Below are 7,247 nucleotides of genomic sequence, written 5' to 3' on the forward strand. Positions count from 1 at the left end.
TCGGGTCCTGATCTTCTGTATAGCGCAGACAGCAGGCTATGTTGCTCGGGCGTCCACTTGTGGCGTCCCCTTTGTGCTGTCCTGTTTCGGCTGCCGGTTCCGACTACGGGGTGCTCTTGCGAGCTTTGAATCCCTATGCGACCGACAACCTGAACTCTCTCCTCGTCGATGTCCTCCTCGTCTAGAGGCGTAGCTTTTTGTGTGGCAGGCGCCCGCCTTCTTAGCGTTCTGCCGTTGGTGTCCCGCATGCTGTCACGTCCAGCACCAACTCCAGACGTGCCCTGACGATCCCCAGGCAGCGACTGTTTTCCGAGGCTTAGCTGATTTCTTTCCGACATCGGCTGAGATAATAATTATTATTATTATTATTATTATTATTATTATTATTATTATTATTATTATTATTATATACTCAAAACTTTTCGGTTTCCCGGTTAAGACCTTGAAAATGAAATTCATGAAGTAGATAGTAGTGCTCCGTATAATTAGGGTGAAAACAAAAAATAACGATTCTGTACTTATATATAGGAACCTACATGGATTTCTGCATATACATCAGAGTCGTTAAATCTTTTCAGGGACATTCTTTCTATAGTTTTATTTCCTCAGGAAAAACGTGTATACCATCTACAACGTGAATGTAAATGATGAAAAAGAATTCTCTAGAAATTATTAATTTTGAAATATTGTTTGGAGCAGCGAGATTTGAAACAAACTTAAGAATTGAAATACTAATGCGCTTCAATACTTGCTTATCCAGATAGTCATTATCTGTATCGATAACTTATACTTTTCAATTGTTGATATTTTATCATTTCATAATATCAGAAACGTTTGAAAAAATAAACAGTAATATAGTATATTCTTTCTGTGAGAAAAATACTCTGGACAATTATCATTTAAATTCTCATATGTTTCATAAACTCATAATTATATAAAACACTCTATAATTTTAGGTATTTTTAGTGTTAGGCTCAAGTATCACAAAATAACAAAATATTTTATATGTTCTTTTTAGGTATCATAAGTAATGGATTGAACACAATAGGTAAAATATCGCAGGAATTTGGACAGGTCGAAAAACAATCTCTTATGAATTCGACAACGTTTCGGAACTATTTTGTTCCTTTCTCAAGGCTCATCATACAACTAATAAAAGTAACACTTTAAAATTGGTCATAGGAAGTTAAGGATAAATCAACAAACAGTCCGACGTGTGACAGTTAAATTGAACGAATGTAATACATTTATTCCATAGAAATTTTAAGTCACAGCAATCTAATATCGAATCAGACGACGGAACGGGCAATTGGGTGGTGGGGTGCTAGGGAGGGATGGTAGAGGGGCTATATAACAGCGGAGTAGATGTACAAAGTATTCAGTTGTGAATGTGCTTCGTGCTGCAAATATTGTGTTGTGGTTTACATTTTTTAACTTTGATACTATCGAATTTTATCGTTTCATACTTAAATATTTTTTTCATTGTGGAAGACGAGATGGACAGAAAGAAGATCTTGAGAATGGGATTGGAAAAATTGAAGTCTAAACAAATTGACTTGAGGAGAACAGTTCAAATCAGGAATTTTCTGAAGTCACATGTAGGAGAACGAAAAAGAGGAAAAGTTCCGCAGAAAAAATCCGACACTCACGCTGCAAGAAGAGAAGGTAATCAAGATGAACATAGCCAAAAAGTCGTGAAGAAAATAAATTCCGATGTTGGAGAAAAAAAGCAGTATGTGTCGAACGGAAATCTGAGAAAACGCTTGACGAGGTCTTTCATTCTGAAGGAGATTCTGAATATGACATCTATTAGAAGAAAAGAAGATCCTAATATCAAACTTTTCAATGTGAATGACTACATTGAGATTTTTAGGAAGAAGGAGAAACCTATAAAATGAAACTTTTGTAGGATTTGTAACTCCAGCCCGCGCTCTATATTCAAAATGAAATATTTACTTCGAACAAAATTGAAAATTGTTAGATGTAGAGAAAAGACAACAGTACTGTTTTGAGTACTATGCGTAAAAGACTGAACGCTCCTTGAACTGCGATCAAGAAATAGAAAATTCATAATATTGGAGTGCAAGTCTGATATTTGAATTTACAGCATATTCTTAATGAAACATTAATTTTGAAAACAAATAAAAATTGATAGGGGATCATAAAAGTTAACAGTTAGTACTGTTTCAAGTACTATGCAAAAACAATCCACTGAACGCTTCTTGACCTGCAATCAAGCAATAGGTTATGTATGAATTCAGAGTGCAAGTCTGATATAATGAATCATTTATGATATAGAGTGTATTCTAAATGAAACATTAGGTTTGAAAAAAAAATTAAAAATTGTAAGGTGTACTCAAAAGACAACGTTAGGTCCCGTTCCAAGTACGGTATAAAAAAAATTTAAACTTCAAAATATGACTAGATATACTAATCACAGTCACAGTATCATTCTCTACATTTTTTAAATATCTCTCCATCAATGTGGCACTGAATCAAAAGATTTCTCCCAATGATGGGCAGCATTTTCAGAAATACGTTGATCTTGTCTAAAAAAGTCCATCATTTCTTTCATGTGTTGTATTTTATTTTTTAGAGACTTAATTGTATAATTTCCTTCTATATGATGCTTGGAGTTTTTTCAATTCGATGAGTCTTTTCATCAATTTTGAAGGAGAAATACTGAAACAAGTTTAAAAAATTTGTAAATCTATCAAAGATATTCAAAAAATGATATAATTGGGAACTTACCTATATTCATTCATTGCTGTATCCCGTTACCGGGAATAAATCTACAAAAAGAAGAAAAAAAAAAAAAAAAAAAAAAAATAAATAAATAAATAAATTTGAACAGACTTGTAACTTCTCAGTGCTAGTTGCGACTGTGTGCCCTCCTGTGACTAAAGAGACCCAACCGTGACCTGCAGATCCTTCCACACTCAGGGCATGGATAGTCTCCAACCAGATCTGGTCGCCGCTGTATCCTTCTCGATTCTCCATTATAACTGTGGACCAAAGACCTCCACTGTGACCTGTCTAACGTTAGTTGTTCCCAGTTATGATTAGCATTAACTGATTTTAGGGATTGATGTAGTGTATCCTTAAACCGCTTATACTGGCCTCCTGGTTTCCGGGCTCCCTCAGTGATTTCGCCGTATAGAGCTATTTTGGGGAGTCTTGTGTCCTGCATCCTCAGAATGTGGCCGCTCCATCTGAGTCGGGCCCTCGTTACTTGAGTCTCAATTGTTGTACAACTCGCGCGCTGCAAGACTTCTGCATTCGAAACTTTGTGGAACCATCTGATGTGCATTATCTGTCTTAGATGACGTTGCTGCGTCTGTTCAAGCTGTTTAATATGTCGCCTGTAGGGAGTCCAGCTTTCGCTTCCGTAAAGAAGCGTTGGGAGGACCACTGCTCTGTAAACAGCTGTCTTGGTCTTCAGATTGAGGTCGTGATTTTGGAACACTCTGTCTTTCAGCTTCCAGAATGCCCGTGATGCCGAATTGATACGGTTGTGTATTTCCGTGTCAAGGTTAGCCCTAGTATTTATGAAGCTTCCCAAGTATTTGAACTGCTCGACCTGTTCTAGAGTTTCATTGTCCAGGCTGATATCTGTTTGAAGGCTTTCTGGCGGAGTTACCAGGATTTTGGTCTTGTCAATATTGAGTCTAAGGCCTAAAGCTTCGTATATATGTTTATAGGTGTCCATCATTATCTTTAGATCCTCTGAGCTGCTAGCGATGAGTGAACAGTCGTCTGCATATTGAAGTTCCGTGATAAACTTGGTACGGGTTTTTGCTCTGAGGCGCTTCAGGTTAAACAGGCCTCCATCAAATCTGAATCTTATCCCAACACCTCTTACGGGCATGCTCATGTCAGCAATTATCGATACAGCTATGGCGAAAATATTGAACAGTAAAGGCGCTAATACGCAGCCTTGTTTTATTCCAGAGTTGGTTGAGAAATGGTCGGTTGTAGAGCCATTATGCTGTATTCTAGCGGTGTTGTTGGTATGAAGGCTTTTACACCCTGCTAGGAATTTTTCGGGTACTCCAAGACGTGCCATGATTTTCCATAGCGCTCTCCGATTCACCGAGTCGAATGCCTTGCTTAAATCGATGAAGGCTGTATAAATCCTTGATTGTTGTTCACGGGCCTTTTCTTGTAGCTGTCGCAGTGTAAAAATTAGGTCCACCGTACCTCGATTTGGTCGAAAGCCGCACTGGGATTCAGGTAAAAGCTTCTCTAAGAGTGGAACCAGACGATTAGCCATAATCTTCGAGAGAATTTTACCGGCCACATTAAGCAACGATATGCCCCTGTAATTGTTGCAATTCGACGTATCGCCTTTGTTCTTATAGAGGTTGATAACTAAAGCGTCTCTGAAGTCTTGTGGCACATCTCCCTGTTCCCAGATCTTGCGGAATAGTATTAGGAGACTATTGACAATGTCCTCATCCAAGGCTTTGAATATCTCCGCCGGAATGCCGTCTAGACCAGGTGACTTATCATTTTTCATATTTTTAATCGCGCTTATGATTTCCGACATTGAGATTTCGTCATCAAGCGATGTCATCGGACTATACGCGGGGAGCAGGTCTAAAATGGATAAATCCGAGTCGTTATTTTGATTCAAGACCTGTGAGTAATGCTCCTTCCATCTTTCGAGAATTTTTCTATCATCAGTTAGAATAGCTCCATGAGCATCTCTTATAGGAAAGCTAGTTTTTCTGCTTGGACCGTAAACAGTTTTAATAGCTTCGAAAAAACGCCTGTAGTCATGGTTATCGGCGTAAGCTTGTATTTCCCTAGCTTTTTCTTTCCACCAGCTGTCCTTGATTTTTCTTATTTCTTGACGGACCTCGCGTTTTATGTTTATGAAACCTATTTGGGCTGCAACATCGCCAGGCTTGTTAATTGCGGTTTTCATCGCTTTGTGTTTTGCGTCCAAAAGGGGTGCGATATAAGTTTCGCTGTCAGCAAACCAGTCTGGGGATTTTCGGGAGCTTTCTGTGCCCAGTATTTCTTTCGCTGTATTTGTAAGGGATGACTTGAAACGGAGCCAATGAGTCTCAATGTCGTCGTTATAATCCGGTGGTGTTAGGCTATCTTTGACGGCAGCTGTGAATCTGTCCTTTGTAGAAGGGTTTTGTAGTTTGGATATTTGAAGGCGCTCTCTTAGATACTTCGGCTTGCGTTGGTATTTTGGGCGCATTGAGATTTTCATTCTCGAGATTACCAGCCTATGATCAGTCCAGCACTCCAGATCTGCTCTGGGTTTAGTGACCAACACCTCTTTCAGATCTTTCCTTCTCACGATCACATAGTCGAGGGTATGCCAATGCCCTGAGCGCGGGTGGCGCCAGGTCCCCCTTGAATTGGGTCTCGTAATAAAATAGGTGTTCGTTATACACAGATTGTGTTCTGCACAAAGAGCCAGCAGACGTTCTCCATTCGAATTGATGCTGTCTGTGCCGTGTTTCCCTATTATTCCCGGCCATAGTTCTGAGTCTTGACCTTTGCCCACTCTAGCGTTGAAGTCTCCAAGGAGAATAATTCGTTCCCGTTTTGGGATTTTACTTAATGTAGCAACGAGTGTTTCGTAAAAAGTGTCCTTTAAGTTGTCAGAGGAGTTCAAAGTGGGTGCGTATACTGCAATGATGTTCACAAACGTGTTATTCGCTGCAGGAAAACGTAGGGTCATTAAACGTTCTGAGATACCAACTGGATTTTCGGTAAGTTTGGCGGCCAGGTCGTTTCTAATGGCAAAGCCTACGCCATGTTGTCTGATTTCGCCTTCCGGCAAGCCTTTCCAGAAAAAAGTATACGCTTGTTCTACCAAGCTACCTTCGTCCGAAAAGCGTGTTTCGCTTAAAGCAACTATTGCAATGGATGTTCGTTGCAGTTCCTTATCGATTAGGGCAGTACGCCTCTCTGGTCGGTCGGCCTTGGGGTTGTCTAGCAAGGTTCTGACGTTCCATGCTGCAAAAGCTATGTGCTTTTCATTGGTGTTTGTTCGATGATTCACTCGCTCAGGCACCCTCCCCCGGAGATCCGAATGGGAGGGTATTTTACCTCCGGATACGAATTTTGTCCTGTTCGACTGATCCATCTTTTTGTAGGAGCTGCGTTAGAAGGTGTTCAAAAGCTGCACTGGTAACGCTGTCAGTGCAACTTTGGTTGCGGCTACGACTAGATTATCTTGTGGCACAGGCATCCTGAGACGACAAGGTCTGAGACGTAACTTGAGCAACGCAGAGAGCCATTTCCTGCTCAAGCCAATGTTTAGGCTACGTAATTGTGGGAAACAGAGTTATACCGCTCATGTTCGGTCGCCAGAGCCTCGTTCGTAAGAACAGGGTGCACCGCGAGTAGGTGAGGTTGGCATTTGAGAGGAGAGGCTATAAAACGCATCCTTTCCCCTTACACCCCGACTTACCTATAATTGTGAAGTAAGCCATCGTAAATATCCTGCTATTCAGCAAAAAAGCTAATAAAACCACACGAATCCGCTAAATATCACCAAAAATACGTTGATATTTGTTATTATTGTTTACATTCGTTTGACTTGACAGCAGGCAATGGCAGCTAAATGACAAGAATATTCACTAAATTGTTAAACCGTGATCATAATACCGTGCTATGACCTGACAAATGGCGGACCCACTTTTGTCCCATGAAAATAGGATGCGCAATGGTCGAAGCTCAATCTCCCCCCTTCTATATCTCTGGTTTGAGCACATCGAAATCCACTTGACCAATTAACATAAATAATGTGTAACATGCAGAGCTTAATCTGGTCTTAAGTTGTTCTGTATGAGGTCCCCACTTTAATTGACTGTCAAGAACTATACCCAAAAATTTCACATTATCTTCAACCACAACAGAGCTATCAAGAAGATTATAATTACATAACCAAGTTTTTACCGAGTTAACCACAATATTGCAAACATCAACAGCGTATGGAATACATGACGATCGGGTCAAAATATTTGTATCATCTGCAAATAATCTCATTGAGGTAGTATCCTGGGACGGCATTGTAGACTTAACTGAAAGAGCATGATTTGTTTCAATGCTTTTAGTCAAAACAGCTGGTGATTTTACTTCAGTCCGAGATGAGGGTATATTCTTCATCATCCTCTCAATTAGAGGTTCACATTCACTTTTGATCGCCTTAGGTAGAGAATTAACATAAATTATGAACAATAAAGGACCAACAATACTACCCTGAGGGAGTCCTAAAA

At 39.9% G+C, this 7,247-nt stretch overlaps 1 long non-coding RNA gene across 1 annotated transcript; it reads right to left on the reverse strand.

Moving 5' to 3' along the window:
* Positions 1-2,469: 2,469 nt before the first annotated feature.
* Positions 2,470-6,656, reverse strand: LOC123322176. Its single transcript, XR_006539067.1, has 2 exons — positions 6,440-6,656; positions 2,470-2,682 (listed from the first exon to the last, which is right to left on the reverse strand). It is a non-coding gene; the product is annotated as an uncharacterized LOC123322176 (long non-coding RNA).
* Between the last annotated feature and the right edge of the window lie 591 nt (positions 6,657-7,247).

The sequence above is a fragment of the Coccinella septempunctata genome, chromosome X (genome assembly GCF_907165205.1).
Source record: "Coccinella septempunctata chromosome X, icCocSept1.1, whole genome shotgun sequence".
Lineage (NCBI taxonomy): Eukaryota > Metazoa > Arthropoda > Insecta > Coleoptera > Coccinellidae > Coccinella > Coccinella septempunctata.